Consider the following 14,142-nt stretch of genomic DNA (forward strand, 5'->3'; position numbering starts at 1 on the left):
TTAAACGAAGTCAAAATAACACCGCTTGCTGACTGATAGAAGATAACGCATTAATACATAAGTGGACTGGACTTCATCTTTTCCTGATGCGCCAGTATTCCTGCCCACATTCTGCATTTGAGAGTGCGTGCTCGTTGCACTTTGATGCTGCGAGACCTCGTCAGGCTTCTGTTAATGTGTTGAGTCACATGCTGCTATTTCTGTCCAGGACACATTAATGCTGCTGCGACAGAGGCTCGCTCCGGCTTTCAGGCTTCAAACACGGCTTGGTCTGAGGTCAGCTCAGGGCACGGATGTCAGAATCAAAGCTTCTATCAGGCCAGTTTGTTGGAGTCGGTTGACACGAGACCTCCAGTACCTATATACATCGCGATAGAAAAAAGTAAAATAAAATAGACGTCTCATGATTATTAGATCTGTGGGATTGTTTGTCTTTTCCAGTACATTACAGCAGAACTTCAGTCATCATTTCAGGGATACAATTTTAAAGGAACAGCTACAAAGAGCCCCCTTTTGGACAACTGTTGGCAGTTTGTTGCTTTCCCAGAGCAGTAGAGTGACGGACATGTTGACAAAACACAACTTTTGTGTCATATTATATTAACTAATCTGGAAAATCGGATTCTGGAGCTTCTTTGTTTGACATTCAGCTGTAATGTCACATCACTAAAGGCAGGGTTCAACGGTAAGGTGGGTTTTTCCCCACTTGCCCAGAGAGACAAGTGGGTCAGAAATCTACTTGTCCCTTTCTGAATTGTTTTATTTACTAGCGGTTATCAAAAAACAAAACAAAAACTAAAGTTAACTAAGTTAATGGTCATGTTTAAATCATTATAAATAAAGTGAATGGATCAGAACAAGAACACAGTGTGTCACAGATGCAAAGCTACAAACACTGCATATTGAAAACGGTGTGACACCCCCTCCTATAACTAAATGTTGTTTCTAGAGCAGCAACAGTGTTTACAACAGCAATAAACTCAATAATTTCTCACTGGAACAAATCTAAAATGTTAAAATAAATCTTATTCCTGATTAAATACTGAGTGAAGTCTGTTCTGCATTCTTTCTAAACATCAGTCCGTATCAGTCCCTCCTCCTGGGGGGGGTGTTACCTGGCAGAGGGGCAGGGGCTGGTTACCTGGCAGAGGGGCAGGGGGCTGGTTACCTGGCAGGGGTGGGGGAGGCTGGTTACCTGGCAGAGGGGAGGGGCCAGTTACCTGGCAGAGGGGGAGGGGCCGGTTACCTGGCAGAGGGGGAGGGGCTGGTTTGTCTCAGCTAAGTTTACAAGAATTTACATGTTAAGATTCGTGGCAAACTAAGACAAACAGTTACAAACAAGCTAAAACAAAGCTGTCTGTATGTAACAATTCGCCATTAGCCGAGCTAGCTCGCTGTGCTCGGTAAACATGGATCAGGCTGCAGACAGAGCAGATTAAAACATCTCTTTCTACATGTGTATGCTTGTTGAACAGGTGTATTGATAAAGTATTGGCTTTTTACTCGCAGTGGTTTTATTGCACTTACATTAACGAGCGCAGTTGTCGTCATCCGGAGTAATCTCCACCGCGGCCTGTCTGACCTGCTGACTGCGCTCCGATCAGGCGAGATGCTAGATTTACTTGCCCGACGTGGCATTTTACTTGCCCCAACAATCCTCATTGCTGAGCCCTGAAAGGTCATCCAAATCAGAGCAGAGCCATCTTTCTTATTTCCTGGAAAGTCGACATTGTTGAGACAATGTTTTGTCAAACTGTTGGACCCAATTTTTTTATAGAGATAAAAACATTATAGGGTGTCACCTTATTGTCACATGCCATGATCAGACCCCCCCCCAGGAGGTTAGACTGACGAGCACAGGTGTGTGGGAGCATTATTGAGAGGACGAGAAGAAAAAATGTTTTTCAGATCGCAGATTCATGCTTTTTTTTTTTTTAATCCAGCGTCAAGTAGTTGTTGTTGTATTTGAATCGATGTCACACACACTGGGTGAAGCCTTTGGGCCTTTGAGTTGTATGTTGTTGTTTTTTAAACATGCATCTTGAGTGTGTTAGTTTTGTTTTTTGACACAGACACAGACTAGCTAAGTGTGATAGAAACGATGGATCATTGACCATAATCGCTGAATCAATCACTGTTTGAATTATCCAGTTAATGGTTTTGTCTAGGATGTAAGAAAATAGTGAAAAATGTCTGACCCAATTTGTCGGAGCACAAGCTGACGTCTTCAGTCGTATCTAGCTTACAGTGACATGAGAGACAACAGAGGAAAGCAGCAAATCCTCACGTTTGTGACGCTGGAATGTGAGGAAGTCTGGCTATGCATTAATCATTTTCCAAATGCTTAATCATAGCCAAAGTAGCGGATTCATTTTTTTCAGTCGGAAAAATTGATTCATCGACTAATCGCTCGAAAATATAGTCTTTGGACGTAATTTGTGTTTTGCTAAATAGTCCTATATCGATGTTCTTGCCGTGCGATAGGGTTGGTTCGCAAAACAAAGACTTCTTTAAACAACACATCTTCATGTAGTTTTAGTTGCCTAAACTTCAAACGTTAACCATAGAGGTGACAGATCAGAAACATCTCACGCTGATCTAAGGACTTGTTGAAAACTGAAACTGTCTTTGTTATTTAACAAAAAAGCCAATATTTCTATCTGATAGGCACTAGCACACGTGAATAATGGACGCTCTCTCATGTTGTCACACCTTTCTGAGGCGATGAGCACACGATCGAACTGTCTGTTACCATGTTGGAGAAGACCGTTTTCTTCCCTCCAAGATTTTACGTTCTATTTTAACCAATTTCAACACCAATTATGCAACAGCACACAAATCCAGAAGAGCTGTGAAATTGAATTTCACTCCCAGGCCCCCTCGGCTGCTGATCTACAGAAATCCCGTCCCGCTGAATCAGAGAGTGCTGAGAGGCGTTCGTCTCAGGTGATGTGTGCTGAAACTGCTTCAGGATTTGATTTTGAGATTGTGGTGGTTCCTCGGTTCAAATGTCACATAGAGAGGTAAGAGAGAAAGAGAAGGGGAGGAGGGAGGACTGTGGGGAGAGGAGGTGGAGGTAAATGATTAAGTATAGTTGTGAGTTCATTTCCCCTGCAGAGCCCCGGCTCCATGTCTTCCCATCCACCAACAGAGATTCATCTCTGTGACAGCAAGGGGAGGTGTGTGTGTGTGTGTGTGTGTGTGTGTGTGTGTGTGTGGTGATAGTAGATACAGTGAGGAGAAGGAGTGACATCCATTAATGAAAGCCCTTTACTGTACGAATCACATGTTGTCTCCCTCAATCTTCGTCCGTCCTTTTCCCTCCATCAATCTTTCCCTCTCATTTCTCCAGCAGTCACAACAAATGTAGTAGATGGCTTCACAGGAGGGCCTCATCATTTACTGTCTATGAAGAAGAGGACAGCAAAGCACTATGGGGGTTGTTGTTTGGAGCTAAATGCGCTGCTGGCAACCTTGAAGGATTGTTTTTTGTTTGTTCTTTTACAACCTGAGTCTTATTTTCAGAGTTTGGAGAATCATTTCTATCAGTTACGAGAACATTTGATTTTTATTGCTGAAATCACACGACACAGCTTCATAATGGAGTTGATTAGCAGTGCACTAATCAGGCAATCGGGATTTGAACAAATCAAGTTTAACTGAATTATCTAAACCTAGTAATTTAGAAGTGAACAAACCCAACATGTCTGCTGCACACAACTACGCCTGTGATTATCCAGTATTTGTATTAATCTATCCTCCATTTTTCAATTAATCCATGAATCATGGTCATGTAACGTAGACAACGTAACAACACTGCTCGTGTCGCCCGACATAGTTGCTTCTAGCGATGGTGCCACGTCCCCAGATTCAGGAATTTAGTTGGTAAGTTTAGTGTCATCAGGACCGATAGGAATAAGGGGGAAAAAAGAAAATTTCCTTAAAAACACAATCCAAATGTGAAAAATAGGATCATCCCACCACCAAAAAAATAAATAAAAATCACAACCGAAACCTGATGTCACTTTCAAATTCATTAATACTCTGACTTTTCTGATCAGTTGTAGATTTCTTTCATCCAGAATGTTTGTGACAACAGCAGAAAACAGGTCGATCATTTAAATTACGATCAGCTGAGAAGCACACAGATTTCTCATCTAAAATCACTCAAATATTTATGTACATGTGGTCAGTCCCTAATTCGGGTCTTTACTTCACCTCAAACCCTGACAGCGAGCCCCTCGGGGCCGAAAACTGTGCCTCTCCTGGGAACAAACTAATTAAACATGAAGCCACCAGCCTCCCAGTGGCCCAGACGACCCTTTCGACACATCACACGGCCCCTAATGTTTCTTTATCTGTCCAATCAGAGGCGGGGTGCAGTGGAGGGGTCAGGGGTCAGGGGATTAGGAGTGGGAGAGCGAGGCATTGTGGGTGAGTGTCCTGTGGTCATGTCAAGTCACCTCTGTCTGGAAACGGTGGTGGGGGAGAACACTTTTGTGTGGCTCTCTCTTTGTGTGTGTGTGTGTGTGTGTGTGTGTGTGTGTGTGTGTGTGTGTGTGTGTGTGTGTGTGTGTGTGTGTGTGTGTGTCTGGCTGTCACCTTGTAAAAGCTCATTACAAGTCTTACAGGTCATCTGCAGCCGCGAGCAGAGCTCATCAATCAGTCAGAGGCGTCGCATTTCTGCACACAGCAGGTGCAGGGTTAGACTGTGATTTAACCACAGGACCTTCACACACACTCTCTCTCTCTCTCTCTCACACACACACACACACACACACACACAGGTCTACTACAGAGTCTGATTTCACTATCTAAAGCTCAACTAATCAATAGATTTTATATTACCAATTAATAAAATTACTCATTGTGATGTGTATGTTAACAGACTACATGTTGATGTAGTTTGGACCTTCTTCACAATAGAATATAGTCTATAGTCAATAATTATAGTATATTTACTTTAACCTTGAGGCCAGAGGTGTGTCGGTGCTTATACGCAGGTATATGGCAAACACAGACCTCTGAGCGGGGGGATTTACCGTCTACCTGCCTAAAATTAGCCACAGAGTGAAGCTGCAGGTGTTCATGTTAAAGTCTGTAATGTAATCTTTGCTGTTAACTGCACAGAGGAGACTTTTGTTCCCCGACTTTAGTCTTTAAAGCAGCGCGTTAACGTGGAGGCTGAATTTTACGGTTGTAGTTTGTGGTGGAGCTAACTATTTTATTTGGGATAGAAGCCACAGTACACCCACCTACCAAAACACCACAGCTAGACACCTTCCTTTTAACCTGCAAATAACCAAATCAGAGCTTACTGGGTTTTGTTGATTTACATGATATACTACAGGAGGGGAGCTGGATGTTAGACAGGTACCACATGTCATCTGGTTTATCAAGTGGAAAATTCTTGTTAGAGGTGTTTGGTTAAATTGGGATCGAAACGCCTCCAGAAGCCGCCTACACCACTGAACTAAACATGTTGGGTTAGAGGAGCCTTTTACACACACACACACACACACAGCTTCCCCAGCTAATTCAACACACAGTTTTATGTCTTGTGATGGAGCTGACAGCACGCTGGTGGATCCTCTCGCGCCGCACAGACTTCAGAGGCCGTTTATTCCCAAACTCTAATCTGCTACAGCCATGGGAGTTGTAGCATTAATACCTTAAATGATATTAAAATATGATAATTATGATAATTAATAATTGATACAACAGAATGGAAGAGGACAGATCACATGACGCCTCCTCTCATCTTATCAGGATAAAAACACTGCCTCATACTCAGTTTCCACAACTCCAACCAAATGCCAGAAACTCCAAAACGACTCATTCTCATGCAGTCGTTGCAGCTTGCATGAGAACAAACCAAACACATGCAGCAGGCTCTGTCGATGCTGTGTAGATTGGGTTTTTAAAAGTTAATGAGGGCTAATTTAAGCAAAGCCATTTTGCAAATGTCTTAAGGGAGTGTGCAACAAAGCAGAGAGGATGTGGGAGGTGGCAGCGAGGCATCTAGTGTCTAGCAGTCGATACCAGGAGGAAACAGAAGCTCAGTTCCCCACCTGGTGCACTTTGATATGGGGAGTCTCCTGCCTCTGGTCAGGCGCTCACAGTCCCAACTGTCTTATCCACTGCATGAGAAACTGTCCTGGATGCTTCCCATTAAAAGGTTTAGGAAAGCGCCAGTGCTCTGCTCTGTCAGAGGAAGGACAGTTAACTTGCCAAACCAATCGGTTAGTCTTCATCCTTTTCTCTTGTAAACCCAAAACATACTGATAGAAAACACTTGGAATAAAGCATAAATCTCTTTTACATGTGGAACCGACTGATGGCAGAAAAAACTACAACTGAGATCAACACCAGTGGGTGTTATCTGCTCTCCGGCCTCAGGGGGCAGTAATGAGCTCATTACGCCGCACACAAAGACTTACTTGGACAGGCGACAAAGTTGAAAATCGTGCTTTCTTTGAAGTGTTCTCAGTGCTTTGGTTTTACAAGAGAAAAGACTTCAAGGTTGAAGACCGACCGCTTGGTTTGCATGTCTGGCTAACTTTCCGACCTTCGATCAAGAGCAGCACACAGCCGCCAAACCTTTCTGTTTCTCAGAATCAGAAATACTTTATTGATCCCCGAGGGGAAACTCGTTCGTTACAGCTGCTCACTGTCACGTCAGCGCACACAGGAAGAGAAGCACTGAGCAAATCAAATATAATACACTATAATACAGGTAAGATAAATTAAGCACAAAGTGGATATAAGTATGAAAGCTAATTAAGTGTAAGTACAAAAGTGGATTTACAGGTTGATAAGTATGCACGGTATAAAAATACAATGTAATAATATAAGTAATTAGTGCAATAATGAGTACTGTCAAGTTAAGTGTAGCTTATTAAGATGATTATGAGACGGTGGATATTGCATAGCAGTATTAAACAGAATATTGCACAATATTTCAAGTACTGCAGTGATGTTAATGGTCCAATGTCCAGTTTAGTGACCTAGGGTCATACAGACTGACACTTAGAGGGAAGATTTATATTATAATTATATTATATTATAATTATAATATATACTGTATAGGGAGGAGTTAAAGAGTTTGATGGCCACAGGCAGGAATGACTTCTTCAGCATCGTCCGGCAGATGTTGAAGGACCTCAGCCTCCTGAAAATGGAGGCGGCTCTGGCCCTTCCTGTAAAGAGCAACCCTCCTACGCAGTGGATGAGCGTTCATACAGTACAACACGACACAGACTCACAAGCATGACTGTAGGTTTCCCAGAGGAAAACAAAAAGTACGCCTACACTGCACAACAATCTCATCTCAACACGTTATCTAAGACTAATGAGGGACCTGATGTGAATAAGGAATATACAACAAGATCTGTGCTTCACGTGAAACATATTCACACAAAATTAGTATAATAATTGACATTTACAGATCCAGTATAATAGATCCAATATTACTGACTAAATCCAAGTCCAAATACGACTGAAACGTGAACATGGCTTACATGTCCGAATCCTTTTACCCAAATGCACGCGAGCCATGGCTGAGGCCAGAAACGTTGATTGTGATCCGACACCAATAATGACAGGGCAGTTATCAGCAGTACCCATACTGCTATGGATACTTTTCATTGATCAGATCCGAATGTACCGCCATTGAAGAGAGGCGATGTTTATATAATGCTAAAAACCCACATCTACAGCCATGGAACAGTAGAGAGTGCCAATAGCACATAAGAAGAAGTCGGTAATTCAGCCCGACACAAAAGCAGCGCCTCTCTGTCTTTCTGAACACTGTCCATCAGTGAGATCTGTTTGCTCTTTCTGCTGATTAGCTCTGATATGTTTGAACAAATCGGTGGCATCTCGACCGCAGCCGGCAGCCTTCCAGCAAATATCACAGTTGGTGACATTTTTATTAACAAGCGAGAAAAAGCTAGAGGCTTTTACCTCCTGAAAGCTGATAATGCTGTGGTACGGTAGATTATCAATTCAGTCTGATTTCATGTTAGTGTTTAGTGATAGTTTAGTGTTAGTATTTTCACTTGACACAGAAGCTGTGGTGGCGGTCACTAAGATAATTTCACATTGTTGACTTACAGCTGCAAACATCTCACCTTTTCTTCATTATTGTTGCCACGGGAGGATGACGTCCTCATTCTTAATCTCACCTAAAAAGCTCCGACTGGCTCGGTTGTTGTTCTAACCGGTGGAAACAGCCGTCAATGAGCACAACACCAGACCTATTTGAGTCACTAAAGAATGTGGACCGTGATTCAGAGGTCTGGGGCAGGCTAGAAAGAATCTGAATTTCTGCACAAAACACTGCGCTGCCTATATTTCACAAGCATCAATCGTATCTCTTTACAAAAATCCACATGTACTGCAATATTGATTTGCCCATGATATTTCTTTAGAGCTCCTCAGAATGAGACTCCATGATGCTGTAAAAATTTGCACCCACAATGCTTCAAGCACGCATTAATAATTTCCACTGCAGCTTCTATAACTCCTCAAGCAGAAGAAAGGAGCACAGAATAAAACTGAGAAAACCTTGAGGAAGAAAAAAACAACCTTAAATTACTTGGAAGCTAATTAACTTGGCATCGTAATTATCAGATGACCTTTGTGTTCGACCGGGTGTCATGTTGAAAACTGAAGCTGCAGCACTGGAATCCTATTTTATACTTCTTCTCGTGCCTAATGTCATACAAACAATAGAACAATCAGAAAACCCGTCACGTCAAAGTGAACACAAAGAAATCAACAACAAAGAGCCAAAACAATACATCTACGAATTTGACACGTCTCCATACTATCCATGTGTTCCCCCTGTGTAGATTTCTCTGAGTCTCAGACACAAACTAATGCCTGTTACAGTCTTGATACAACTAATTTTACACTTCACATGCAGTCATTTTCCTCTCCGACAATTAGACCTCTTCACACTCCCACACATATTTACTGAGCAGAAGACAAAGGAGTGAAGAGCAAAAGTGTGACATTTTAAACAAGAAAAAAAAAAAAAGGCATTTGTTCCTCACCAGATTCGCAGATGTAAATCCCAGTGTGGAAAAACTGACGGAGAAGCTGCTCAGTCGCAGTCGACGACTCCAACAGGAACCTCGGGAGAAAATCCAGTCTGTAAATAAATATAAATATATATAAAACAACAGGTATGAGATGACAGATACAATGCATGACAGGGCAAGGAAGATTACTTATCAGATAAACACACACACACACACACACACACACACAAAAGATATCAAATAAAAATCTATTCAGAATAACAGAGAGAGAAAGATGGAGATTTCTGTTGAGCTGTGTGAACCGAAAAACAACAAAAGCAACAGAGGATCAATTGAACTGTCAAACAGCTGAGAACGCTTCTCTTGCCTGTCATTATTAAAGACAGATCACAAGATCTTTCTCTTAAATTGTTTTGGTTGCTATTATTAGCACCCACCACTGTGTTTCTGAAACTGCTTCACCTGTCAATCAAACACGGCAAGATGGGGATGTGACGTTTCTAAAGCCAGAGGCGACTGTTCAGCCACACAGGCGATCAAAAAAAAAAAAAAAAAAAAAAAAAGACTACGTCCCCTTCGGCCCAGCGACCAATCACGCACAACTGTGGCTAAAACCATTAGAAAAAGTGTTTAACTGTCGCTGACTCAAATTAGAATTTTAAAAGAATAATTTCATCCACACGTGGGAGGAGTTTGTCTTAATGCCCCGAGGGCAAACTACTCCCATGTGCCTGTTAACCAGAGTCAGATAAGAAGAATAATACCAGTTCCATCTCTTCGTGTTCATAAAAGACTGGTTTGTGAGCATAAAGGACTGGAAGCAGCAGAAGAGTCTTGAGTCATAATGACAAAAGTTGACAGATTTGCCTTTGCCAATTAGATTGGAGTTATTCCTAAACAGAGTTTCAGGAATAACGCCAACACAAAAAATGCAGCCTCCTCATTCATTTCAATCAGACTACTGTGTTCACACAGAAGGGGTCCTGGTGTGGAGGCTTCGGCAAAAAAGTTGAACCTGGCTCAACTTTTGCTGCAACAAAATGCAACATAATCCATCGTATTTCTACTGTTACCTCCCAATCATTGCAACGAAATATAAAATAACAGCAGCCGTGAAAACTTTCCAGAGTCGTAAAAATCCTGTTTCAGAGCATTATAAATCGCTGTGCAGCATTTCAGTGTCTGATAAACCTTCATATTCATGGATCTGCCCAAACTGGATTTCCTGGATCGTATTTCATCTTCCCACCAGTACAGGGAAACAACATGCCCCCACAAACACTCTCGTGTTTTTTAAATTAATACAGTGCTATTTTCAGACTGAACGCCTGCTAACTTTTGGACTTTTACAGCAGCAGCCACTTTCAAATTGCAGTGTGAGATTGATATTTTGTAACGGATTTGATTTGCAAGTGAAGACTGCGTATAGGGGCTGAATGGTGAGACTGATACATGCACAAAGAATACATAACAAGCCTCTGTCATGTAACTTTCTTTAATCAAGAAGACAGAAGGGGTTGAACCCAAATACAAAGAATCAAGTATGCGAATTAGCTCAAACTTATTTTGATGAGTTTAGTGAACGCTCAGTCTGATAAATCGGTCTTGTCATCATTTAAAGTCCCAACACTTAAAACCATGATTATGAAGTTGTGAAACATATGATTTAAGGGAAATCTTAATGCTCCAGTATACAATGATATTTTAGACAAAGTGTTCTTTCAGCTTTGTGTCAACAGTTTGTGTTCATCCCTTTCCTGTTTCAACAGGACAGTGTCAGCTCCATGGCCTGCACACCCTGACCTCAACCCCATCCAACACCTTTGGGCTGAACTGGACCGCCAACTGTGAGCCAGACCTGATCACCAACATCAGCGTTTACTAAATCCGGACTGGATCACATAGTCATACAGTTCCAATCAGACAGATTTACTGAGATAAAAACATCACTGATTGTCACTGTAACAAGTGTTGAGTAAAACATGATTCCAGGTCTGCAGGCTGGGCTCATTAGAGTTGAATTTTGGGAAGGTAACACTGTGTAGTGAGGATCTGGGGGGACAGAGCGGGACAGAGAGGCAGATGGAAGGAGTGAGGCAAGAAGGGGGAAAAAAAAAAAAAAACTTCAACCAAAAGAGAGTCTTGTCTTTATTTTGTCCTCCTTGGCACTCGCTGCGCTCCGTCCAGATGGCAGCTCGTCTCTGCAGCCGTACAGAACAGAGGGAGGCGACAGGACGCCTGTCAGAAGCCCCGCAAAATCTTCCCCCGGAGCCCGATCTACCCGAGCCAGAGCCTGTGACAGACTCCCACCACGCATGCCGACGGTCTAATCTGCATCCACATCAAGGAGGGTGGGGGCTGGAGTCATCCTGAACTGCAGGAGGTCCCGGGCTGTTTTTACTGCAGCGGGAGTGCTGCTGGTGTTTGTGTGCTAACAGCCCTCTGATGGCTCCAGGAGCACAGCCAGATTGGTTCGTAGTGTGAAACAACAGCAACCATTAAAGCTGCTCAATACGACCTGGGGGAGGGAGGGGGATGCGGCCACCCACCCATAACACAGCCCTGCCTAGTGTGAGTGTGGGTAATTCCTTTCTCTGTGTTTTTCTCTTTTGTCTTAGTTGGCAGTAAACAGAATCAAGGTTTCTGGATTCAGATTCATTTACATGAACGTCAGTAATCTGATCATTCCAGTCTTCTTACAGCAGTAAAGTGATCTGTGAAAGGAGAAATCTGCTTCTCTTTATCACGTTAAAGCTTTAAGAGTTTAACACAGACAGATTTCTGCTGGATGAACTGATAATATGAACCATATGTACACTTACATGGGTTTCTTGGAGGTTTTCTAAGCGTACACATGTGCATGAAAGACCTAGGAAAGTGTCCTTGTGCCAGCAAAGAAATGGGATGAAGATTGTTTTTAGCTGCACATCTTCACCAAAATAAATAAATCCAAACTTTATCAGTGCATCCTGTAAACTGATTTGTATACGATGTATACGAGAAACTTGGTTATCGTAATGAGGATAGGGGACTAGAGAAACCTGATTTCCCAAGATAGATTTCTCCTGGAGGAAGCTGATTCCTCCACCATGTATGTGTGTAAGAGTTTCTAATCTGCTTTTTACATGACAGCGTGGGCAGGACAAGACTCCAGACTGGGAGAGTGTTGCTGTGACAGCAGAGCAGCAGGATAAACAAAGATCATTAAATGTAGAGGTCCAGCTCAAAGTCTGACTAAAACTTACACAAAGTAGCGCAAGAAGTCAAAATAAATCCATTTCCACCACTGAACATTTGACTATTCGTAATCACCTAACCCCACTTCTCAAACCAGGCAAGAACACATGAAGAAGTCACAGATAGACATGGTGACTAATATCAACGTGGCCTCGTGGTAAAAAAAAGACTTCAAATTGAAGTAATCATCACAAACACAACTGCGAGTCACATTGGACTGAAGGCCAATTAGCAGCTTTTTGTAGCTATCGGAGGAGGACTGGCAAAAAGCACTTTGAAGTGCGACTTTTCAAAGCAACATGACACAAATGACAGAGCTCCAAAGAGGACAAATCACCTGGGATCAAACCGCAGGTTCAGCCGTTTGAAAAGGTTCAAAATAATTGAATACATCAAGAGGAACAATCTACAAAATCATGACAACAAACAGACGGAACGGTCACTAGTCAAAACTAACACAACAGAAAGACGACAAACTGTATATAGGTTGTTGGGTAATGCTGCTAATTAGCATTAAAGCTAATATCATCTACCTGTATAGCAGTGAAGTCCTTATATTGTCATCAGCTTCAGTCCAGACATCATATTGTTCTGCTTGGCTCTTTGCAGACTAACAGGCTGCAAAAGCTGCTTATTAGAGCAAACTGCCCTCATTACAGACAGTAATGATGAGGATGAAGGTTCAGGTGGGTGTGTTGTGTAGAGAGTCATACGCTGGGTCTCATTTTGTCTCCCTTACAGCCTACATTTCATGACTGAGTGAATGTTTGACAAGGCTGAGAAACTCAGTCTTCTTTTGCCTGGTTTTGAAGAAAAGTTAAAGCCTGTGGTCCTCAGTATCCCACAGTGCACTGGGTGATAGATGCTAGTCCCTGTGCACTGTTTTAATAAATAATTACCAGTGCAGTTTTATGCATTTCTGGAAATTTCCATAAATAAGTATCTTGAAACAAGAAAATAGTTGATTGCTGCAAATGACCCTTGATTTACAAAATAATCTTAAACCAAGTTGATTGGTTTTAAGAATTTGTTTTCACATACATAATTTACGACTCAAAGAAACACCGAACTATGACTTTTAGGTGGAAACTCAAAATTATGTTATGGTGAATTATGTGTAGACTGTCTAATGGACAATCCACAGCAGTGTTTTTTGATGTTTGTCACTCATCATTCTCACTGAACAGATACTTTCATTTTATCAAATGTAATGATCCACACAGATTCCGAGGGACACGCGACCGCTTGCATTTTTTTATGCGTCGACTTCCACTGATACATTAAGTGAAGGCAACAGTACAAATCACACAAATCTCCTGCTGTGTATATGCCGTGACATTAACTATACCTATAATGAGTGAAATAGTTACACCATAATGATGGTCTGAGTGTGTTAAACAGATGGATGCTTCAGTAGTAGTAGTAGTATTTGTGCAGGACTGACATCTCTCATCCGGTGAGAATTCCCACAAAATTTCCAATTATACATTCCGTGTCCGAATACCTGCAAGGGTCCGTCAATTATGTCCACACAGACTGTATGGACGTGTTGACTGCCTGAGTGTGAACACCTCTGCCTGCGCAGACACCAAAGAGCCGCATGCTCGTCCACCTGCTGTCTGTCATTTTTCCAGTTTTTCAGGGTCTTCGACCCCATTCAGACAGAGGAATACAACACAAGCGATACAGAGACAGAGATAGATGAACTGTGACTGACCGTAAAGAAAAAGTAGATGGAAATATACAGATTAGTTTTCCTGGATCCTTTGTTGGTCATCCATTATGGTTTGAAAGGTGATTTGAGCTGCGTCTCCTCAAAAGATAAAGAATTTCTAACGTTTTTTAACAAAACGCGTCA

At 42.1% G+C, this 14,142-nt stretch overlaps 1 protein-coding gene across 4 annotated transcripts in view; it reads right to left on the bottom strand.

Moving 5' to 3' along the window:
* LOC122873289 (LARGE xylosyl- and glucuronyltransferase 2) overlaps window positions 1-14,142 on the bottom strand; it is a 91,949-nt gene that overhangs the window by 49,754 nt on the left and 28,053 nt on the right. For all 4 annotated transcript variants that reach the window (XM_044189834.1, XM_044189813.1, XM_044189845.1 and 1 more), the window contains one exon: window positions 9,060-9,157. The gene's annotated coding sequence lies outside the window, so the exon portion shown is untranslated. The remainder of the gene's footprint in view (window positions 1-9,059; window positions 9,158-14,142) is intronic.

Source organism: Siniperca chuatsi, linkage group LG1, assembly GCF_020085105.1.
Source record: "Siniperca chuatsi isolate FFG_IHB_CAS linkage group LG1, ASM2008510v1, whole genome shotgun sequence".
NCBI classification, from domain to species: domain Eukaryota; kingdom Metazoa; phylum Chordata; class Actinopteri; order Centrarchiformes; family Sinipercidae; genus Siniperca; species Siniperca chuatsi.